The 26218-nt window shown below is 36.7% G+C and overlaps 1 long non-coding RNA gene across 1 annotated transcript in view; it reads right to left on the reverse strand.

Annotated features, from left to right (window-relative positions):
* Window positions 1–22058, reverse strand: part of LOC136668121 (uncharacterized) — a 36183-nt gene extending 14125 nt beyond the window's left edge. The window contains exon 1 of the long non-coding RNA XR_010795470.1: window positions 21955–22058. This is a non-coding gene — a long non-coding RNA (uncharacterized lncRNA). The remainder of the gene's footprint in view (window positions 1–21954) is intronic.
* Between the last annotated feature and the right edge of the window lie 4160 nt (window positions 22059–26218).

A 26218-nucleotide genomic window follows, 5' to 3' on the forward strand; every position in this document is an offset into this window, starting at 1 on the left:
ATGTCCAGGCTAAAATTGAACCGGTAAAGAAGCTTAGCAAAATGAATTAAATAATTAATTATTAATAAAATAGTAATTAATTATCATTGATTTCGCTATGTAGTATTTATGCCGCCCCAATGTGAGGCATATTTATTTCACTACAGAGGGAATATTGTTGGGGTGCTGATAATAGTTATAAGTCCGTCCAAGACCCCGATAACAATATTTAGGTCGTTGCAAAATACCAAGGTGACGATGCATCAAGGAGTAGGAGTTTTACACTGCATTTCGGAACGTAAAAAGTTCACCAAAAGAGTACCTCATCCTTCTCCTCATCATGATAAGGCCACAGTTGCAGCCCAGTGAATGCCAGAGATATAATCCCTAAATAATCCACAGCCCGGGCGACACAGGTACTCTCGCAGCAGGTGTTAAGCACACAGTCACAGATGCTCCACTCTAAAAAAGAATTCAGAGCCACAAGGATAAATTCCCAAGGCTCATATTACAGTAAAGCCAGTACAAAGTTCAATAGAATGTGTTGGGTTCCACAGAACTTTTGAAAAACTTTTGAAAAACTGAATATATCAAAACTTTTTCACTGGGGGAGAAGTGGCAGCTTCTCTCAAATAGGGTTCTTCTATGGCATCACTCAAAGAAACTTTTGTAGCACCTTTGATTTTAAGGGTGTACAATCATTTCACTAAGGTAAAGATGAACATGACAGATATTGTAAAAATGGATTCTGACATAAACAATGCAGTGAAATTGTGTAATGTGATGCATTATTTTCCTCCAAGTCAGAACTCTTACAGAAGCAGTCTGGAATTGCTGCAGGTGCATAATGGAGCTTGCTGGGAGCACATAAATTATTATTACAATAAACTAATGACGTAATGAACAGATGGATACACCAGAATATTAAGATTAATGCATGAGAATATTATTATCATTGATTTCGCTATGTAGTATTTATGCCGCCCCAATGTGAGGCATATTTATTTCACTACAGAGGGAATATTGTTGGGGTGCTGATAATAGTTATAAGTCCGTCCAAGACCCTGATAACAATATTTAGGTCGTTGCAAAATACCAAGGTGACGATGCATCAAGGAGTAGGAGTTTTACACTGCATTTCGGAACGTAAAAAGTTCACCAAAAGAGTACCTCATCCTTCTCCTCATCATGATAAGGCCACAGTTGCAGCCCAGTGAATGCCAGAGATATAATCCCTAAATAATCCACAGCCCGGGCGACACAGGTACTCTCGCAGCAGGTGTTAAGCACACAGTCACAGATGCTCCACTCTAAAAAAGAATTCAGAGCCACAAGGATAAATTCCCAAGGCTCATATTACAGTAAAGCCAGTACAAAGTTCAATAGAATGTGTTGGGTTCCACAGAACTTTTGAAAAACTTTTGAAAAACTGAATATATCAAAACTTTTTCACTGGGGGAGAAGTGGCAGCTTCTCTCAAATAGGGTTCTTCTATGGCATCACTCAAAGAAACTTTTGTAGCACCTTTGATTTTAAGGGTGTACAATCATTTCACTAAGGTAAAGATGAACATGACAGATATTGTAAAAATGGATTCTGACATAAACAATGCAGTGAAATTGTGTAATGTGATGCATTATTTTCCTCCAAGTCAGAACTCTTACAGAAGCAGTCTGGAATTGCTGCAGGTGCATAATGGAGCTTGCTGGGAGCACATAAATTATTATTACAATAAACTAATGACGTAATGAACAGATGGATACACCAGAATATTAAGATTAATGCATGAGAATATTAAGATTGATGCATTACTTGTGGTGTACTATAATTAAGAAGTGAAACTGGTGCTAATTAGAAGTTTTCATGAAAGCCGAACTATTACTATTAATAATAGTCTGCCAAAGTGGTGCAGCAGGTAGTGTTGCAGTCACACAGCTCCAGAGACTTGGGTTTATGTTTTTGGCAAAAAACATTATACATAAATACACATACATACACAATAGCTGATTCTTTTTTAAAAAATCTAATTTGAAATAGGGTGGCATAGTAGTGCAACAGCTAGTGTCGCAGTCACACAGCTCCAGAGATCTGGAGGTTGTGAGTTCAAATCCCACTCCAGGTGACTGTTTGGTGTGTTGTCCCTGTGTCCGCATGGGTTTCCTCCCACTGTCCAAAAACACATGTTGGTAGGCAGATTGGAAACACAAAGGTCTGTGTAGATGTGAGTTTGTGTGTGTGTCACCCTGTGAAGGCCTGGCACCCCCTCCAGAGTTTATTCTTGCCCTGCACCCAGTGATTCCAGGTAAGCTCTGGACCCACCGCGACCCTTAACTGCCTTAGCGGTTACAGATAATGAATTATAAATATCATCATTGCTTATATAATATACAGGGGTTGGACAATGAAACTGAAACACCTGTCATTTTAGTGTGGGAGGCTAAATTAGACCAGCCTGGTGGCCAATCTTCATTCATTGCACCAATAAGACCATGTGCATCCAATGGTTCAAACATTGTATCCTGAAGGCGGTGCAGTGTATCAGGATGACAATGCACCAATACACACAGCAAGACTGGTGAAAGATTGGTTTGATGAACATGAAAGTGAAGTTGAACATCTCCCATGGCCTGCACAGTCACCAGATCTAAATATTATTGAGCCACTTTGGGGTGTAGGAAACATTTTCCTCCACCAGCATCACGTAGTGACCTGGCCACTATCCTGCAAGAAGAATGGCTTAAACTCCCTCTGACCACGGTGCAGGACTTGTATATGCCATTCCCAAGACGAACTGACGCTGTATTGGCTGCAAAAGGAGGCCCTACACCGTACTAATAAATTATTGTGGTCTAAACCAGGTGTTTCAGTTTCATTGTCCAACCCCTGTATATGCACTGATTACATCAGTACACATGAGCATAACAGCAGACCTATATACATGAGGACCTATGTATAGGGTCCTCTTAAATTTTTTTTCCTCTCTCAATAATTTGTAGATAGATTGACCAGACAATAGGTCCCCCATGTGAGCCTCGGTTCCTCCCAAGGTTTCTTCCTCAGCTCTGGGGAGTTTTTTCTTGCCATTATCACCCAGGCTTGCTTACTTTTTCAACATTTATATATTTAAAAGAAAAAAGTCACAGCTGCACAGGGAAGATGAGGAGGTGGACCTAAACAAAAGGAATTTTATTAACAAAGCAAAATCAGAGAAAACACGGGCAGGACAGATGGCATGCAGACAGGACTGACCAGAACTAAACAAGCACACACAAAGAGAGCCATGTGCTAAATGAGCACATGGTGGGAAAAACAGACATGACAGCACAGGACACCCCTATCTTGTGCTGTCATGTCTGATTTTCCCACCATGTGACAGAAGCACCCTCGTAAACACACAACTCCAAGAACACATAGACCTAGTACTGGGACTGAACTTGGGACAAGATAGGAATAGAGACAAAAAAACTGGACTGGAGACTGAATAGGAGCAGAGACATGAGGCAGGACCAAATCAGACTGGGATGGAGATGGTACAAATGACTTACAGGGGATACCAAGAGGTGACAAAACACTGGACTGGAAAGGAGACAGGATAGATGTAGGAAACAGATCAGACTGGAGACAACACATTGGACTGAAATGGGGAGTGAACTGATCTAGGCAGGGGAACAGGGACCAGACATTAACAGGGACAGAGACAAACTGGGGCAGAGACAAAGGGCAACACAGGCACAGGGACAGACAAAGATGGACAAGAACTGGAACAGACAGAAGAGCAAATACAGACAATGGCAAGTGCCCAGGACTGGTAAAAGTCTGTGGAAAAGTCCAAGAGGCCTTGATCACTATAGCAGGAGTGGCTGGAAGTCTTGCAATGATATCCACAGAGGCAGGGGGCCCTGCATTGACGTCCACGGAGGCAGGTTCTTCGGCTGCTCGAAGAGTAGGTTCTGGAGCTGTTGTGGGTTCAGGAGGTCCGATGGGCACATTCACAAGGACCCTCATGAAGTGCGCCACCATTAGCCTTATTTCCTCTGCCATGAGCCTTGAGTCTAACAGCACCAACCCTAAACTTGGGGTAGTCCTCCATTGAGGGGGAGGCCAGAATGCAGAATGCAGAATGCAGTGCCAGGTCCAGAATGAAATGTAGTGCTCTGAATCGCACACCCAGCAAACAGATACCTCGCTACATCTACATTTACGGTCAGGTCTTATGTCACGGCTGCGCAGGGAAGATGAGGTGGCGAACGTACATGCAAGGAATTTTATCAACAGAGAAAACAACCACAGGCAGGACAGACAGAATACAGATAGGACTATACTGAACAGAACTATATAAGGACAGACAGGGAACCGGTGTAGACATGAGTAAACTGAAAGACATGGAGACACATATCCCCACACACACAAGACCAGACAAAGGGTCACTGCAAACAAAGGAGTATAAATACACAGGACAAACAAGGAACACCTGGAAACTCAAAAGACAGAGGCAGGGACTAAGGCTAGGGTGGAGACATGAACAAAACAAACAGAGCCATGTGCTAAATGAGCACATAATGGGAAAATAGACATGACAGCACAGGGCAAGGGCATGACATTAATAATGCTAAAAAAAATAAACAATTTCAATAGAGTTATTATCTTGGTTAATAGAGGAACATGTTTTTTCCATTTATTCCATTGTTATTTTAAAATAAATAGATATATACTGCCTAGATGTTAACTTTACATATCACATTTTCTTTGTATAGTACTGGTTTGTCATAATCTGTCTTTGGTCGTGTTTTGATCACATGTCTCAGTTCCATTTTCCTTGCCATGTGTGTGTTTTTATCCCCACCCAGTACTCCAACCCTGACTGATCAGGGGGGTTTCCTATATATTTTCCAATATAAGCCCTTAACTGTTAGTCTGTAATGGTTGCTAATTTGGTGTGTTGGTTCCTCTGTACGTAGCTTCCTGCTCAGAGTTATCCCTTAGTGTTTTGTTACCTTTGTATTTAGTTTTTTTATTACTTTGTTGTCTGTATTAAAAGGATCTCTTCGCTGTGAATACATCCATGCTCATATATTCTTTGTTCCATGCAATGTGACACGGGTTAATTTCAGTAGGTCATAATCTGTGGTGTTTAACAGGGTATGATACAAGTGATTTAATAAGGCTGACCTGCACATAGAGTAGATCCGTCAGACTACTTCAATTAATGATTTTGTTTACCATGTCATTCTCACACACAATATCCCAGACAGCGAGCATATATTGGTCCACTGACATAAAAAGGCTGGCACACCACTGACTGTAGACCACGGCTGGTCAACCATCAGACCACTCAGATTACTGTCCTGTACAGGATATAACTCATTTATAATCTCCTCAAACAAATTTTACATTCACAGAGACTTTTATTCTGGAAAACAAACTAATACAAATATTATCAACAACTATGAGAGATATAATAATGAGTATAAGCCAAATATAAAATTATTATGCTAAAAATGTTGACACTGTGCTGGATTAAAATTATTTACTAATTTTATATAACAAATGGACCTAATGAAAGAAATTTTTTTAAATTGGACTGTGAATGGAAAAGTGCTAAAGTGTGGCATTTTATCTAAAATTCTGTTTAAACACTAGTGGTCCGCCCAGAAAATGCAGTGCAAATCACTAGTGCATCTCCAACTTTGCCCTCAGTGGGCCAACAGTGGTCCGCCGTCTCCTTGCTATCAGGGATTAGCTTCTTGACAGAACAATATTAATATCTTTGAATGAAATTAGCCCTTTTTTCTTCCTTCTTTATAGTTATCCTTTTGGGCATGTGTCTAGCCAGTGATCATATGCCAATTTTAAGCCTACTACCACAAGTATTGTTTTATTTATTTGGTATATTTTAGTGGCAAATGGATGACATGTATGTCTCACTATTTTATGTTTGATATAGAAGTCAGAAAAGCATAAACAATCCAAAAAACTGAATATACAGACAAAAGTGTGGAAAGACATTCTGCATTCTGCAAGTGTAACTGTTTCATCAGCCAAAAAATAAGAGTGTGCTTTTATTATTTCTTGTTACTTTCATTCTGTTTTATTTCTATAATTTTTATTATTTCTATTCTGCATCAGAATACAAAGTGTTTACATTCTGAATACTGTTGAAGATTTCATCTGTTGACTAAGTATCACAAGTTATGAACGCTGTAATACAGAAGGTGGCAGTGTATACATTATCAAGTCCATTTTAGAATGAATGTGCCTATATGGCAAACCTATTTTGTAGAATCAAATCCTTTAAAAATGCATTATGAGTCAATACCTTGGCTAAAACCATGTAGCAAAGCCTCAATTTTATTATACATTTGCTTTTTTGTGATGTTCAGTCACAGTGTACCAAAGCACAGTGTTTTTTTTTTTTAGCAATAACATAGTGAACTTTATCATTTTTCACATAAATAAGCATTGCTTTTTTACTGGGGAAAAAACTTATTTTTAAGATATTAAAATTAAGTTAAACATAGCCCCAAAATGTTAGAATGTGTGAATGATCTCTGGAAAATGTTTAATCTCTGAAACATACATTTCTTCGAATCTAGGATGTAAATAAATATTGTTGATAACTATACTATTGTTATAGAAATTATTAACTATTGTTAATTTCTGAACATTATACATTTTGATATTGTAATACTATAATACTATTTTTGTTAAAAGACTGGAATGGCCATCTGTAAACAAGCTCTTATAAAAATATTTGTTGAAAGCACAATTTTTTGGAGAAGCACTGGTAGTTTTAAGTAACATAACAAAATATATGCATTTGGATATGCATCCCAACTAAATCAAACAATGTAATGATAGCAGAAACATGGTCTGAAATAATGACTCCTATTGAATAATCACTCCTATTGACTCCTGTCACTCCTACTGAAATTGCTATAAGTTGCTACAAATAAGATTCAGTATTTTAAATTATTCATTCATTCATTCAATTATTGTCTGTAACTGTTCAGGGTTGTGGTGGGTCCAGATCCTACCCAGAATCATTGGGCACAAGGCAGGAACACACCCTGGAGGGGGCAACAATCCATCTACCAATGTCTGTTTTGGACCGTGGGAGGAAACCGGAGCACCCTTCTGATAGCAAGGAGACGGCGGACTACTGTTAGCCCAATGAGGGCAAAGTTGGAGGTCCACTAGTGTTTTGCACAGCGTTTTCTAGGTGGACCACTTTTGATTAAACAGAATTTTAGACAAAATGCCACATTTTAGCACTTTTCCATTCACAGTCCAATTTACATTTATTTCCTTCATTAGGTTCTTTTGTTATTCTTTATAAATAAGATTAGTAAATCATTTTAATACAGCACAGTGTCAACATTTTTATCATAATCATTTTATATCAGGCTTATACTCATTATTATATCTCTCATAGTTGTTGGTAATATTTGTATTAGTTTGTTTTCCAGAATAAAAGTCTCTGTGAATGTAAAATTTGTTTGAGGTGATTATAAATGAGTTATATCCTGTATAGGACAGTAATCTGAGTGGTCCGATGGTGGACCAGTCGTGGTCTGCAGTCAGTGGTGTGCCAGCCTTTTTATGCCAGTGGGCCGATATATGCTCACTGTCTGGGCCGGAAGAAACCCATGCGGAAACACACCAAACTCCTCACAGTCACCGGGACAGGCTTGAACCCACAACCTCCAGATCTCTGGAGCTGTGTGAATGTGACACTACTTGATGCGCTTCTGTGCCACCCTATTTCAAATTAATAATTTTTTAAAAACTTCAGCTCTTGTGTATGTATGTTTATTTACATATAAGGTTTTTTGCCTAAAACATAATCCCACAGAAGATTATTAGAAATAATGACCACACTATTTTTAAAATGTTGCTTTTGATCTTAAATTCAGCCAGAAATCAAAACTTTTAGTGATGTCCCTGGTAATATTCAATTCAGTCCAACATATAATAATCTGATAGAAATATAATAACTTTTACCTGCCCCTATAATTTCTTCTGATAATGAACTCTCTTTTACAACCCTTTAAACCTGTTTTAATATCTAAAAAACAAAATCCAAACATAAAGAAATAATAATAAAAAACATATGAAGAAATGGTATAGCCGTTAGTTTTAGTCAACAAACCTGAAAATAGTAATTATGTAGTTTTTATATTATATAGTTTTTTTTGCTTGTTTTGTTTTCTTTGTTTATTAATGTTTTTATTATTATTATTATTATTATTATTGTTATTATTATTATTATTATTATTATTATTATGCCAAATAGCAGTAATAAAAATATATATTTATTCATGCATAGATGTTATGTGGCCTGACTCTACAATTCTCCATTTGGTCCTGTTTAATGCTCCCTCAGTGGTTTTTAATGAAAAGTGGCCCAGTAGTTTCTTTGACAGAATCTTTTTCCCTTATTAATGTCTTGAATATATAATGTGTCAAATCCCATGTAGATACTGCCAAGCTCATATTTAGTCTATCCTCCAGTCATATTTGGATCTTCCTTTCATCCTACAGCATCAAAGCTAACCAACGCATACTTCAAACAGCTATCAGCAAGTGCCAATCACATTCATGAAGAAGACAAACAAGACACAAAATGCTAATCGACTCAGGGCTGCATCTACAAAGCCAGTGCAGAAATCATGAACAGATGCTGTAATTCACAACATGTGAGCAACTAGTGCTGTCATCTTTCTGGAAACACTGGTTCTAATGAGCTCTAAAGCATACTGTTCATATTCACTCACTAGCACATTACTTCACTTGAAGCCTGTATGTCTTTTCTTGTTGTGTTTTTTATGATATGAGAGTGTTATATTTCTCTGTGGCATTCAGGAATGTTTTTCATGAACATCATGAGGATTTTCTGTTTAATTTCACTAGGATTAAGTCAGATTAAATAAGAATCTTATATGTTCAACAAAGTAAATAATTCACAGGCACTAAAATATTTAAAGACGTTCTCTTTAAAATTTCATTTAATTTCCAGCAAATACAATAATTAAGCACCTATCTATCTATCTATCTATCTATCTATCTATCTAAGCCTCAACAAATTAATACAGAATCACTTTTTAGCGTTGTGTGTCCATTTTTTTTTTTGTCTTTTTTTCAGGATACCTGCTTCCAGTTTTCCAAAGAATCCCAAACACATTCAGTAATGTTGAGGGACTGGGTTTGAGGTGGCCAGGACATAATATTTAGCATCCACTTTGTTTGTTTTTTTCCTATTTTGGCTTCTGGACAGCTACACATTCTTTAAAACCCATAGCACTTGTCTTGGAAGGGCGGACAAAAACACCTGTCTGGTTAGTTTAGTTTTTTGTTCATTTGTTTGGTTTAGGATTTTGTTTGGTTTGTTGATTTATTTCTGATATGTGAGAAGAAAGAATGACCCTTGGGTTTCATGAAAAGATTTACATATTTTTAAAGATTTTACATATTTTGGAAAAATTCCTATAATCTTTTGGCTTTTACATACCTATGTGTTTTCTGAATCTTCTTGGAAATATATTTTAACCAGAAGTTCAAAGTAAGAAATTCAAAGAGAGTTTTTGTACAGTATTATGTGTAAAACTTTGGGGTATTGGGCTTATATTCTATATCTCCGCTGTCAGAACTTATGTTCTATATTTAAATCTGTAACATTTCAGAAGGGATATAACCTACTTAATTGACAATGGAGGTTAGTTTTTCCCCACATAATTTTAGACCATTTCTATTAGTTCATTCACTGTGATATTTAAAAACAATATAAATATCAGCTGGTGTTTAAATATTAAGATAAAATAACAATATAAAATACAAAAAGCGATACAACATTTTAAATTGTACTGCAGCAATATACTTTATGTAAACATTAAATAATGTAAAGCAGTAATAAAACTGCAAGGAAAACAAATATTTTAATATGTGCTAAAAGCGATATGCTTTGATGTAAGTTGGAATACTTTTATTTGCACAGTCCTTTTTAAATACATATTTGAATTATTTTTCACTGAAGTAAAATATCCTGCATTTCTTCATATCATCTTATTTGAAACAAATGTGTTGGAGAAGGTGGAGGTGGAGCCAGTGTGCAAGTTTTAAATTGGAAGTGATGTCACAAATTCTGTGAAGATAGTGGTTACCCCAACTCGACTGAAAACGTCACACAAGATTGTTGACATTAAAGGAAAAAAGAGAGAGATGCTTGTTTCCTGTCTGAACCTTGGTAAATACCGGAAGGTATGAGAAATGTCAAGCGTTTGTGGTCAGTGCTCTTTTTTTCTTTTACTAACCAGCTCTGGCAGAGTGAGTCACAATCTGGCTTGCCTTTGTTTTGTTTTCTTTTGTTTTGCTTCTAGCAAGGTCGTCAAAAGATCAAATGAGAGATCAAGTGATCTATTCAACTGATAAAATCAAGGTAGAATACTGTTATGGTGAGATGTATAACAATAAACCCAGCTACTTTAGACTATGAAGATACATGTTAATAAACTAGTTTTTCTTGTATGCAATATAAAGATTTAAATTTAGTTCCGAGCAGTATAAATCTTAATTAAAGCCTACATAGTTTATTTGTGGAGGTTGCGTTGTTACTGTGGAATACTTTTATTCAATGCATGTCAACACAGTTATAAAGAGGAATTCCTCCAAAGTTGCAAAATAGTATCTCATAACTCAGAGCTGATACATTCTTGAGAATCTTACTAAGTAATTATAGTGCAGAATAATTTTGAATGAAACTTATGAAGTGTTTAAAGCTAATAGCTAACTAACCTGCCTCTCAGAATTTTTTTATATTACCCGATGCATGACATATTCTCATAAAGTTAACGTAAGAAATACAGTCTATTTTTTCAAATGCTTTAATTGTTTTATCCTTATCAACATTAAATATAAAAATATAGAATACGATGGTGTACCATGTCATTCTTTATAAAAAAAATAAAAGGGTTTTATTTGGGTTATAGACATCTCAATCCTTGACTCCTATCACCACCTCTGTAAAGAACTTTATTGCTAATTTTTCTACAGTACATTAAAATACCTGTATGTCATTGTTTACATCTAATGTTTTGTGCTGCAGTTTTTTCCATCTGTGCTTGAAGTAAATAAATAATTATAACACACCTTAGTTGTAAACCAATTCAGGAAGGCATGTGACTTTTTCAACCGCTCTCTCAACCACGGTCTCTAAGCACTTTCATTTTGCTGTACTACTTTACAGACAACAACAATATTGTATCTTGATATTATATTCTTGATATTATATGAATATATTGTCATAAATATGTTGAGGGATAGTTTCTAAGACCCTAAGAAATTATGTCTAGACTGAAAAAAATCTAGGAAAGTGTCTAGGAATCCAACACTTAATTTAAAATTGTCAACAACTGCTCATCCAAACTGTTTATTCAAGCTAGTCTCTGATCTCCTGTGAAGATTCAATAGACATTGGACCATTGTTATGATGATTTAATTGTTTCCAATCACAAGGACATTAGAGCTATGTAGACTCCAACATATCCCAGAGGTATTATATGGTGCTCTGTTAGTCCAGAGAATGCAGTTCCACTGCAGGGTGCTGCTATATGCTCTTCTAAATGTTGCTTGTCCTTGATGCTTGTAAAAGGTGATAATAAAAGAGCCATTTTTGTAATTCTCTGTGAGATATCCAGTGTTGTCGCTGACAAGCTTAAGTGAATTTGATGCAACACACACCTAAACAGTGGGACAAGGGAAAAAAATATATGTATAGAAAAAATATAAATGTATAGAAAGTCACAATGTTTTTAAGGATTGAGAAGACCCTCGAAGTATTCCTTCCACCGCCTAATGACATCCCCAGTTGAGGTCAACAGTTCCCCACCCCCACCATATACAGTGTTGGTGGAAAACCGCTTTCCCCTCCTGAGTCGCCTGATGGTTTGCCAGAAACTTCTCTGAGCTGACCGAAAGTCGTTTTCCATGTTCTCACCGAACTCCTCCCACACCCGAGTTTTTGCCTCAGCGACAGCCAAAGCTGCTAGCTGCTTGGCTCCCCGGTACCTGTTGGCTGCCTCTGGAGTCCCTAGAGCCAACCAGGCTCGATAGGACTCTTTCTTCAGATTGACAGCCCCCCTCACCCAGGGTGTCCACCCTGACAGGCACTGACAACCTTGCAGCCACAGCTCCGTTCAGCCGCCTCAACAATGGAGGTCCGGAAGATGGCCCACTCTGACTCAATGTCACCAGCCTCCCCTGGGATACAGTCGAAGCTCTGCCGGATGTGGGAGTTGAAGATCTTTCTGACAGGTTCCTCTGCCAAACATTCCCAGCAAACCCTCAGCACGCGTGCCAGGTCTGTCTGGCATCCTCCCCCGCTATCTGATCCAACTCACCACAAGGTGGTGATCAGTTGACAGCTCAGCGCCTCTCTTCACCCGAGTGTCCACAACATATGGCCGCAGGTCCGATGATACGACTATAAAGTCGATCATCGAAACACGGCCTAGGGTATCCTGATGCCAGGTGTACTTGTGGACACCCTTATGCTCGAACATGGTGTTTGTAATGGACAAACTGTGACGGGCACAGAAATCCAATAACTGAACACCACTCGGGTTCAAATCAGCGGGGCCGTTCCTCCCAATCACACCCCTCCAGGTCTCACTGTCAGAACAATGGAGTCCCCAGAATGAGTGTTCTCCAGCACCCCCTCTAGGGTCCCCAAGAAGGCATGGTACTCTGAACTGCTGTTCGGTGCATAAGCAAAAACAACAGTTAAAGCCCTTTTCCCAACCCGAAAGCGCAGGGAAATTACCCTCTCGTCCACTGGGGTAAACCCCAACGTACAGGCGCTAAGCCAGGGGGCTATGAGTAAGCCCACTCCTGCCTTACACCTCTCACCCTGGGCAACTCCAGAGTGAAAGAGCATCCAGCCCCTCTCAAGGAGATTGGTTCCAGAGCCTTTACTGTGTGTCGAGGTGAGCCCAACTATATCTAGCCGGTACCTCTCAACCTTGCGCACCAGCTCAGGCTCTTTTCCCCCCAGAGAGGTTACGTTCCATGTTCCAAAAGCCAGTTTCAGTAACCGAGGATCAGAACGCCAGGACCCCCGACCCCACAGGTGGTGGGCCCATGGGAGAGTGGAGCCATGTAACTCCTTCAGGCTAAGCCCGGCCGGACCCCATGGGTGAAAGTCCGGCCACCAGGTGCTAGCCAAGGAACCCCTCCCCCAGGCCTGGCTCCAGGGTGAGGCCCCAGTAACACTACTCTGGGCAAGGGAGGCTGTGTCCATGAAAAAAGCCATGCATATAATAAAATATCTAATGAATTTGTCCATTCATGAGGAGGCAAAGGTTGGATTTGTATATATGTCCCAACTCTTCTCCAAATGGTATTTGTACTGTAAAATTCTTACTTTAATATTCCTCCATTCACCAATAAAAACACAAAAGGAATTAAGAAAAGTTTTTAATTTAAAATTTAAGAGCGATATAAGCAGTTTAAAGTTGTAGGCATCAAAGAACAACTGAGATGAAAATAAAAAATTTACACCCAAAAGTGTCAAGAAATTATTTTACAAAAACAATATATGAACATTGTGGAGTGACCCAGCTATCAAGAAGCTTTGGAGGGTACTAAAGACCAGGACAATTTTTGTATCAGCTTTTTCTATTCCATTTTGAATTCCACATATAATAGATAAATTCTTTGGGTTCTAACCATTTTTCTCTGCATATTATCTCCCTGCAAGAGGATATTTCATAGGACTAATTAAGCACAATTTTTACTGGAAACCTCCACTATTAAAACTCCATTGTTCATAATTTGTTTGACCAGAGGAGGATGTGTCCCTCTTTGTGAATATTGGTTCCTCCCAAGGTTTCTGTTTTCAGCTTCAAGGGAGATTTTTTTCCACTACCACCTCTGGTTTGCCCACTTGGGGTTATTAATTTCAATTTTTGTTTTAATTCACACACACACACACACACACACACTGTGAATAATATTACGGTTAGGTGTATGTGTAGGGCTAATTAGCTACAATAATCATTATTTCTAACTTTCTTAAGTATAGCAAGTATACAGTACATGTGTGTGTGTGTTTATGTGTCTGGACTGAGCTCTTTCAACTATAGTTTCTTCAGCAATTGTGTATAGTTTCTGCAGCAGGAATTTCGTGTCCTGAATGATCACCAGTAGCTGTCGGGGTTCCACCATGAACCATCTGTGACAATTAAATGGTTTTGGTGTCTTAGTGCATGTTGTGCTGGTATGAGTAGATCAGAGAGTATAACACACTAACTAAAAAAATCTAGCCAACAGCATCCTGTGTTCACTCACGGAGAACTAAAAGACAGTCAATTCAAACATTTTAGACACAGATGAAATATTGTCTCTGATTTTACATCAACCAATAAGCTGTGTCTAAAAGAATGGACAGTAAGTGGACACAGTATTTAAAACCACCAGCAGCACTGATGTGTTTGATGTACTCACACCCATGCAATACAAACTAACACACCAACACCACTACAGTCAGTGTCACTGGGTGCTGAGAATGATCCACCGGCCAAATTATACCCATTCTGTGGGGATCCTGAAAATTGAAGCACAAATTGTGCAGAAAACAGGTGTCTGTCTGTAATTGTAATTGTAGAACTACACAGTGCTCCTTTATGTTTAGTGGACATGGGAGAATGGACAGTGAGTGTATAAAAAAGGAGGTGGTCATAATATTATTAACATTGTTCATTCTCTCAGCTCCACTGAAAATACAGAAACACCTTCCAAAATTATAGACTGTAGTCCAATTGCTGCAAAGCATAATTTTTGCCCCATTTCACCCAGTTTGTCATAGGTAGGACCACCTCAATACCACTACTGAACAGATATTGACTTGGGTGTTGGTTATTCTCTGCAGTAATAATGATGGGGTATGGCATGTTACTATCTCTTACATCGCTACAAGTGGATCAGGCAGAAGTGCTGCTGAAGTTTTAAATATTTCAGTGTATATTGCTGGAAAGAATATAATTCATTATCCAAAAATTTCCATACAATAGTGTCTTGTGCGTTATCCTTCATATGCCTACATACAACTGGATGCATGCTCAGTTCTGAAGTGTTGTATATACTCCAGAAATAAATACATTTTGCCATATATGTGATGCTTTTTTCCCAATAATGTAGATACCCATCCATTTTGACTTTTGCAAAGTTTGTAAGATGTGAACAATATAATTCACAGTAGATTGGTATGTGCTGTTCTCTCTTTGATGGTATTTGGAACATCTGAAAATATCTGAAGCATTTTTTGCCTACAGAAATAGTTAAAAAGGTAAAGAGGTAAATATTTTTTACTTACTGCTTGTTTACTCTTAACTGTAAATAAAATGGCTAATTTTGTATTATAGATATGGCAATCCATAGTTCCTATTACCATCCCTATAAAGAAATTTTAGTCACTAAGTTTCTTCTCAACATATGATTTCCCATCAGTCCTCACTGAATGATCTAAATCCAAACAATTGAATTATAAAGAAAGGAAGTCCTTTTTTACAGTATTATATTTGTGTTTTAACATATATAAATGGCACTACATAGTAAGGTACAAATGGAAAAAAGTGTGCTGAAGAGTTTTATGGTTCCATGTCCATAAGCAATGAAAGTGCAAACAAGGCCAAGGAATCTGAATATGTGGTTCATTGTGTCTTTGACTGTTGTGGTAAGTATTTGGAGAAAGTAAAAGCCCCAGTAGAATTGACTGGGAAGAGTACTTTCCACTGCAGTTTCGCTGTGTGCACTTTGTGAGTGCAGCCACGCAGCTTTGCATGCCTAAACTGTGATTGCTTAACTACCGTATAATAGCACACTGGCAGGAAATGCTTAGTGCCAGGTAACAGTCTCAGCAAGTGTGTGTGTGTGTGTGTGTGCGGAGGTCTTCACCACCCACACATCTCTCACCTCTGCACATCTCCTCACACTGAAGCGCTCATGATCTTAAACTAACTTTTTCCACTTGCTGTGTTGAAGCAGACAGAACTAAAAAAAATGCAGGACAGGGGGTGGTGAAAACCTTTCTTCAGCTATAAAATGCTTGCACCTACACTTGTACAAATATATTGTTTGTGGAAATCTTGACTATCACTGATATTTTATATAGAGAAAATACCTGAAATATATACAAAGGGTATTTGGGTACCTGAGACATTTTTTTGCTCCTTTTTCACAGATGATTTCATGTTTGCCTGTCTACACAGTTCTTGCTTTATTTCATTTTTTGTTCAGCCTTTATAAATCCTTCTTATGTATGTTTATAATCTAACATTAGGAGGATTATCTGTTTTTTCATTCAGGCAGAAAGATAGAGAGACCTGTTGGGCTGTGAGTTTCTCATCAACAAGATCACAGAATCCTCAATAGTTTGAAGCAACTGTATAATATTATAAAATAAAGTTCCTCAAACATTTCACATACATTTAACCAATTTCACATTATTGTACCTGGCCAGTGTGTGGATTTTACAATAATTCATTTATAGGTACTTATATATTTCTAATCATCTTGGAAAAAAGCTCATTACATTGCTTGGAGCAATTGATAAACCATTGTTAAAGGTTAATCCTTTATTTTTGGGTAAAGTTTATTTCCCAGCTACACATATCTGTGCCCAAGTCTCTAAGAAAGCATAACAAGCCCTGTTTCTGCACACAGCCATCATTTACCAGGTTAATATTATGTTATGTAAACATAAATCACTTGGTGAAAGCAAGTATTTTACAGTTAAGTAATAATGATTGACAAAAACAATTATATTTGTTGATACAAGAAACTGTAAATAAATACAAATATTTAAAAAGAGTTTTGTTGTCTGTTCATTAGAGTCCCTACTTTTACTACCAAGAACAGCAAAGAGGAACACTAATAATACAATATTTTTTTTCTTCAGGGAATTGTTAATTCTAATAAACTTTTTTTTTTAACTGACAAAAGTACAAAGAAGACAGTGTTCTGGGAGATTTGACCAAATTGATTGCATTTTGTAAATAACAAATTTTATGGTGTGACCCTCTTGGCAACAATAAATAAACTAAACTAAACATTAACTTAATAACTCTGAAATCTGATCAGTGAAAATAACCCCAGCCCATTTCTTCACATAGAACAGCTTCAACTTTTATGTATTGATGGGTTTCCTCAAATGAACTGCTCGATTTAGATCCTTCCATAATGTTTCTGTTGGATTGAGGTAGACTTGACCTTTCCAGAACATTAAGTTTATTCTTTATTAACCATTCTTCTGTAGAACAACTTGTTTCATTTGTTTTTAGGGTGGTTGTTTTGATGCCTGATCCACATTCTCTTGAGAGTCAGTTCACATGTTCTGATATGTTTACTTTAATTCATCTGTATAATTCAAATTTCATTGTTCCATGATGGTAAGCTGTCCTGTACTATATGCAGCACAACAGGCTCAATCCATGATACTACCCCCACTGTGTTTCACATATTGCATAAGGTTCTTATGCTGTAATGTATTATTTTCCTTTCTTCAAGCATAGTGTTTCTTATTTTAAGCAATCAGCTTTGGCGACATTTTGGACACGTCCATCCATGATTTTTTTTTCATCCAATATTTGGCTTGTCTGTCAGACTGACAGGCAGCAGAGATCTTCTGGAGATGAATGACTTTCTACTAACTTAACAGTTATGCGCACCATTGTTTTTCAGTGTTCTCCTGATGGTGGACTCAAACATTAACATTAGACAGTGTGAGAGTGTCTTTTAGTTAGCTTAGAAGTTTCCCCATTTGATCTTGCAAACCTTTTTCTAAGGTTCTCGGATATTTCCTTTGTTTGTAATATACACTTCCAAAAATGTGTTTTGAAAAGTAATTTCCTTATTGTTGTTTTTGTTTTCAAAGGCAGTTATACTAAAGAGTAGTAATAAAACTTAGTAATGTAATATGTGGTATCTCACATAACCAAAAAATTGACAGAGGTGTTACCATAAAAGTGATGTTATATCCTCTTCAAGTTATCTCCCATCAAATGACAGGCGGCAAGCTCCATCAGCAGTGCATCTGAGGACTCCACGTCCCTCTAATAAATTGTTTTCCCTTGTGCGTAGTGTTCAGTAAATCAAGAAAGAGGATTAATATAAATGTGGTGAGCCACAAGTCGCCATGCCTTGACTTCCCTCTAATCAGTGCCAAGGAGAAAGCCATGGAAACACACTAGTAAGTGAAATGTTAAGGGTGTGAGAGCTTTGAGTTATGTGGAACTGGAGAATAATGTTTGTTCCCAGCATTGATCCACAGCAAAATGATGGATGGTGGGAAAGAGAGGATGGCAATCACGCTCCTGTGTATATTTACCCTCCAATAAGCAACATACACAACAAGATTTGCTGTCCTGGGAAAATTTAGTTGAACCTGCCTATTAATTTGTTTTTGTGTTTTTAATTTATGATATATTTCAGTATTAGAATTGCTGTTGGTTTGTTATATATAAAAAGTAAAATAACTTAAATTAAACAATTAAAAAATGGTTTATACCAAAAATGTTTGTACCATAAACAAATGTTTAAAACAGGAGTACAGAGTGCAGAGATCGTAGAACCTTCTGACCAATCAGAGGACTTGTGTTAAATGCTATTGGCTGAGCGCCTCCTATGAAAAGCCTTCTCCAGAAAACAAACATGGAGGACTGTGTGTCCATGTAGAAAATTGAATGGAAAAATGGAAATTACTCTTTATCAGATTTCTGATGAAGAAAGTGGCATAGAGATTAAATCTGGAGTATCTGTTACGATGTAGCATGATTAGGGGGAAGAAAAAGTGTATTCCTTTAGGATTTTGAGAAGATTTTGGTTTGAAATGCTTTTTTTAATCTTCTCAAGATTAAATGTGTATCATATATCTCTCTGAGCCACTGTGAACAGTGAATTATCAGATTATCCCTGGCTATGTCCTGTTTAAAACTTACAGGAGGTATATAAACAGCACAATAGACGCGGCTTGAGTCGCCCAGAGTACAGCCCCAGAAACACAGAGAGAACTTTCCGGGTTTTATTTCTATGCCACTTTATGTTTTCAATCAGGAAAATAATAAAGAGTAATTTCCCTTTTTCCATTCCATTTTCTACAAGAATCCTCGGTCCTCCATGTTTTCTGGAGAAGGCTTTTTGTAGGAGGCGCTCTGTCACAGAACCAGGAGACCTCAGCCAATAGCATTTGACATGTGCCTAACGAGTCCTCTGATTGGTCAGAAGGGTTCTCCAATTATTTATTGATTATTTATTATTGGTTAATTTTGCACTTTACTGACTCGACCGCATTTGCGACTCGAAACCGCATGTACAGTGGAACCTCTACCTACGAACTTGATCCGTTCCGTGACCCATTTCGTAAGTAGAAAAGTTCATTTCTCGAGTCAATTTTAACCATTTAAAATAATGGAAAAGTAATTAATGTGTTCCAGCCCACACCCCGAAAGTCACCCTTTTCGCACTGATATATGTTTACAAAACTCTCAAATTAGTAAAAAAAAACACATGTAGCATTACTAAAAATAAAAAAGAAATACAGTGGTAACAGTAATAAAAAACAAATAAAAAAGTTTAAAGTGGTTACATATCACTACTTTGAAGACATGACGACTGGCTGGAGGAGTAACACAGGCACTGGCTGTATGACAGGAGGTGGGGGGTGGGTGGAATAATGGAGAGTAGGCAGGTGAATGTGGGGAGATGAAGCGTAGATATGGCTTAACTTAGCACGAATTTCGATGTCTGCTATTTACACTAATGCTAAATTGCTAAAGCTACAATGTGCTAATCTTAAAAGCTCAGTCAAGTCTGGGCGCGCTGGGAGACTCGCCGGTTGGGGTCAGTGGCCATTTCCAGCCGTTAGCTCGGCAGAGGCTCGGGTTCATTTCTAGAGTCATGGTTCGTTGGTGGAGGCAAAAAATATTCAAATGCCCAGTTCGTATCTTGGAAAGTTCGTTAGTATAGGCGTTCGTTAGTAGAGGTTCCACTGTACTTGTGTGTGTAGAATTGGATTTGTGCACTTGCAATGAAGAATTTGTAAAGGTGTAACTGTTAAGTTGTTTTTGTGGGAGAGGAAAAAGAATCTACAGGTCTGCAACTCCTGAAGAGATTTTCTCTGTGACTCCAAATTTATTGATACACGTGTGATATTTTCTACAACTACAAATTTCACTGTTACATGTGCTCAGTGGCTTTGCACCAAATATACCTCCACAGAAAACAAATACAGTTTTTCCAGGACATGTGAATTCAGTTACCACCTCTTTTTTGAGCTATCCCTTATTTACAGCTACTAAAGAGCTCAATATGCTGGACGAGAATAGCATCTGCCCAAATTGCTATGTCAGCCAACAGATGCCCACAAAGGCTAGTGCTATGCTTGTGTGACAACACCCCCAGACCTCCCCTCCCCAGAAAGGGAGTGAGGCCAGTTGTGTTCTCCTGGCCTCTTGTATTCTGATACCTTAAGGCATCACCAGACTTTAAAATGCTGCTCTGCCAATAATGAGACTGACACTTAGACCACTGCACCACTCAGAATCACTTGAATTTATGAATCAGATGTCTAAATAAGAATAATATTATTAAAGATTAAAAATGGCTTACAATATTTACATTTTGTGAATGTTCTTTAAAATTTCAAAACACTTAGATTGACAAAGATTTACAAGCTCATTTACAAAGATGGCTATTCAAAGAATATATTATAGTTCATGAGGTTATACAAGCAGTTGAAATACAAGCCCTTAAACTAAATGGATTTTCAAACCTAGCAGTGAGCATGAGTGAACTAAACTAAACCTTATTTGTAAGATTTCCAGGAAAGGGGTATTGAGAAATATTCATAGATGCAGATGAAAAACAAATTAATTATTCAAAGGGCTTCAGTTAGAGGATGGAACAGATTATATGTCATGTTCTGGCACAGTTTTATCAAACTTTCACCATATTTGTATAGTAATGTTAGATCAGGATGGCAACGGTTCAGTCACAAGAACAAAGTTGCAACGTATACATTATTTCTGACAGTAATTAAGCAAGACCCTGTTTAACTCAGTTCCTGATTATTACTACAGCCATCACTTCTAAACTATGTGCAAATACGGAGAGATTCTATAAGAATACCTGCAAAAAATAGTGTGCAAATGCAAGAATGAAATTAAAAATAATATTCATCAAGATATCTGATGAATGACATTACTACCATTTGAGAAACGTATCAAAATTTCTCCTCTAAATTCTCCTCTAAATACTCACAGCTCACAGTTTCTTACAGTGTATTACCAGAAGATGCAACTAGGGGAGGTCACTTCCAGCATACATATAGTCAGCACATGTACTTTCCAAAGTTGTGAACTCTCCCCACTGCTCTTCCATATACCAGTGGTTCCCAGTCCTGATCCTGGTGGGCCACTGCTCTGCACATTTTAGAAATGTGTCTCTGCTCCCAACACACATGCAACTAATAAGCTAACGAACTATCCCTTCCAAAGTTGGAGTATATGGGACTGAGTGAGGAGAAAACTAAACATATAGCGCAGGACCAGGATTTAGAACCACAGTAGTACACCAATGATTGCTCTTAAAAACAAAAGTGCTACAAAAGGTCCTTTGAGCGTTTCCATAAAGAACCGTGTTTTTTTTGTTTTTTGTTTTTTTTTTTGTTTGTTTTGTTTTTTAAGCACTGTGTGAGTTTGAGGAACCTTTTGCAGCTTTACAAATTCATCACTTGACCTTAAGGTTCTTTACCCATTTAACTGTACTAGCAACCAGAAGTGGTTCTTTTGTAGAACCTTTTGTAGCACCTGTATTTTTAGAGTGTACATCTGAGTACCCAGCTGTTAAACTCCTGAAGCTGGCAGTTAACATTATATTCAACATTCAGTTAACACACCTTTTTTTCTCTACATTTTCATTAGCTCTCACCTGTAAACAACAGTGTCCTGGGGTTGTGGGTTCAAGCCCCACTTCGACTGTGAGGAGTTTTGTGTGTTCTCCCCATGTCCACGTGAGTTTCCTCCAGGTGCCCCAGTTTCCTTATACATTCCAACAACACGTTGGTAAGTGGATTGGCTACTCAGAAATGTCCATATGTATTAGTGTGTGATTAATTGTGTGAGTTTTTGTCACCCTGCAAAGGACTGGTGCTCCCTCTAGGGTATCTTCCCACCTTACACCCAATGATTCCGGGTAGGCTCTGGATAAGCGGTTACAATTAATTAATGAATTATCATTGTTATTATACTCATTCAACTGATGTGTGAATATCCATGGGAGGTTGAAAGGGTGGTGCTCTGCTGCAGTCAAAACAACTTGATGTTGAACATACTCAAGGCTGTGGAGGTGACTGTGGACTTTAGGAGGCACCATGCCCTGTTCTCACTAACAATTTGGTCCGTCATATATTTTGGATATTCTGTATAATGTCGACACCACCAGCCAGGCTAAATAAACAAGATTCTGATTTAATTAATCAGTCATAGTTAACTGTTAAGGGCATACGGTTTTTGAGTATCCAACCCTCAAACATGAATAATTTAAAAAGCCTAATCAGGAACAACAATTTAGCCTTTTTTGCATGCTTAAAAATAAAGTGGCCTTCAGGAAACCGAACCTGGCTTTTTTATTAATATCTTTAATATTGTTATTGCTCAAAGAAATCCCTGTGCCATGGCAAACTCTCTATATGCATAATGTGTTGTATTTTATGTAACCGTGTTTATTTTTATTGTTTTATATTATAATCTAATTTATAATTTAGATATATTAATATACATATATATATATATATATATATATATATATATATAGAGAGAGAGAGAGAGAGAGAGAGAGAGAGAGCTTTTAAAAACTGTTACAACATAACTGAGGATAAGGTTTCTTAAAGGAAACATTAAGGGCAGCTGAACTGTACAGAGCACCTGTATATATTCTTGTCCCCAGCACTTTAAAACAAAATTTGATGGAGAGGACTAATGTTATACAGTTTTATTTGCCCAGTATTTATATTTTTTATTTTTTCTCTGTACAAAAGAATAATTTAAGTTTTAAAGGCAAACTACTTGCCTTTATGTTTCGCAGTATTCGACTAACATTTTAATCATTGTTATTGTCTATAATTAGAAGTCCTTTCAGGCATTCCTCCCCTGTACCTCAAGGGGTCAGTCATATGCAGGTACCAAGATTCTTCATTTTCAATTCAGCACTGTGGATTTGGTTAAAGCTGTTTGTTAAGCCACAAACTGACTTTTGCAGCAGGTGGAAAAAAGAAGAGTTATACAGTTACCAGTAGTTTATGTGTATGTCCTTTTATCTTAATAAAATGCACATTATTTTTGGTTAAGGTATGTTTTGTTCAATGTTTCATGACGATCATTACCATGTTGAATTAATCAAATCTACTAAATATTTAAATACAGCCTGTGATGGAAAATGAAATGTTTTTTTAGCACTTCTAATGTGTGATTGCATTCTAAGATATTATTAGACATTTGATGTTTTTATTTTTTATTTTTTATATTTTTTGGTATATCATCAAATCCATACAGTACTGAGAAAAAACGCCACATATTTGATTAAAATGTAGTGTGTTTTTATGGTAAAATAAAAATAATGATAGAATAAATATACATTCACATGTTTGTAGTAAAGCATAGTATGTTTTTGTTGTCTGTGTTTGTTTTCTCAACAAATGAATAAATATACAATTGCAGTGAGAGAAACAGCTCACATTTTGAATTCACCATTACATCATTCAAAACCTCAGCCATTACAGGAATTTGTTCTATTATATCAAATCTATTGGTTAGAATCTGCAAATATAGGGCTTAATTGGAAGTGGCCAATAATCTCAAAGCATTTTCCTACATAAAATGCAATTCTGTGTATTTATGTAGTATATTTGCGTCTTATGTTAGTAAGTTTTAAAACAAATAAATGTTTTAAATTATACATTTACATATATTTTTCTATGGTGCCTAAACTAAATTTTAATTTTATAACTACAAATTTAGATAGTGGTGATGAGGAACGGGCAACAGGAGACAGAAATTGAGGTTTTATTGTTTAAAAATGTTTTAAAACTATTCTTATTATGTCTATTGAATACATTTTTTAAGAAAGCACTTCAATGTTTATAAATATATATAAACACAATGTTTACAAAGTGTATAAATATAATTTATATCTTATGAAGTTAATTTAAGTTACATGAATATATCATCCCCAGTCCTTTTTAAATTGAATGTTGATTTAAATTGATGACTCAATTTTGATATTCCATGTGTGTACAATGCTGTTTCATGATGTTATGATGTTAATGTGTGTGATTTCTATATTGCCTCAAATGTAATCAATACACTTAGACATTGTTGGTTTCTGAAGTATGCTTCTTGTTTTTTCAGGGAGATATGAGGCTAGATATAAATTTAAGTCATAATATAATTAAGCAATATTTAACAGACGTAATTATGTGTAACTAAAGACACTAATATGTCTTGCCCAACTGACATCATTTGAGGAAAGGTTAATTTTTTTTGAAAATGAAAATGAAAATAAAAATTGTGTAAACCTAATGTATATTCAAAATGTACATATACATTAATGTGCCTATGCTTAACAAGTGTGGCAGGGAATTACACATTTTATTACATTCTCCACTTGAGATCCTAGGTCTTTGTGGTCCTAAAAACACTGACAACACAGAGAGAGAGAGAGAGAGAGAGAGAGAGAGAGAGAGAGAGAGAGAGAAAGAGAGAGAAAGAGAGAGAGAGAGAGAGAGAGAGAGACAGAGACAGAGAGAGAGAGAGAGTCTAAACAATTATCCATCACAGGAATCCACATCCTCTCCAGTGCCACATCAGTGTCCTTGTGTAGTGGAAAAAACTGGCCCCAGAACCCGCTGTTAACCATCAATTCAACACTCCGCCCGCCTGCTCGCCACTACAAACACACCACTGAGAGAGCATCACTTTAGTTCTGCCATGAGAGCAAATCGTGTCCCGGAAAGCCATTTTACTGCTCCTTAAATTACCTCATTTTCAACTCAAAACAGGAGCCCTCAACTTGACTTCATGCCTAAATGGTATAAATAACTGTCAAAAAAATTACAAATGTCTAAAATGGAAACAAAATTAATTACCCTGACAGCACTGATACCTAAAATGGTTCTGTATCTATGAATACTAATATGTACAGTTTCTGAAGGTATTAAAATGTGGGATAAGCTATTATCTTGCTTATACTTAGGAAAGATTTAAAATTATTATTTTTTTAATTATACCATAAAATTAGTAATTATTTGTGGTTTGAATGTATGTGTGAAGTATAACTTATTAGTCTGTGTCATTTAGAATTGCTTTGTGTGAAATGACTCATTACAAACAAACTTGCCAACTCAGATTTCTTTAACAACCAACATAAGTTGCAATGTCTGCTGGGAAAATATAGCCATTCCATGGTATAAATTGGTAGGATGTTTTTATTATTGCTGTTAAACACTTTACATGTCTCATTCCTAGACTCTCTGCAAAACCTATAATGAACAATAATGTACCTGTATAGTATCACAAATATTGTAAATCTTTTTACAGTGGGGGAATTCATATAAAAATTCCGGGTAGGCTCCGGACCCACTGCGACCCTGAATTGGATGCACGGATACATGAATGAATGAATGAATTCATATAAATATATGCCAGATTACATTGTTTACCTCTCAATAATTAATAATATAAGCAGAATTTTCTTGTAATATTTATAATAATTTATGCTGATAATATGATGAACAGTGCAGCTACAAAGCTAGTAAAATGTTACAATGTAACATGTTTTGCCCTATATTGAAGTGAAGCAAAATTTGCTTGTTTATTCTTTTATAAAGTGGTATACATTCAAGAATTCACATACTACTCTAGTAAAATTTAAAGGAGCATGGTTAACGTTCGAATTAAATTTGCTTGAATCCAAAACTTATGTGAAAGAGCTAAGGCTTGTTGTTATCTCTTAATTCTTCTTCTTAATGAAGTGTCTTTCTTCTTGTGCAAATTTTTTATATATTTTATTTGAATTTGGCATGCACACCCTGTGATATCATGCCACATTTATTCCTCCAACTATGTTCTCCATTTGATTTTAGAAAACAAGTTTAAATGGAAATGATTTTCAAATTTGCAAAGAAAAACCTTTTTAT

Source organism: Hoplias malabaricus, chromosome 15 (genome assembly GCF_029633855.1).
Source record: "Hoplias malabaricus isolate fHopMal1 chromosome 15, fHopMal1.hap1, whole genome shotgun sequence".
Taxonomy (NCBI): domain Eukaryota; kingdom Metazoa; phylum Chordata; class Actinopteri; order Characiformes; family Erythrinidae; genus Hoplias; species Hoplias malabaricus.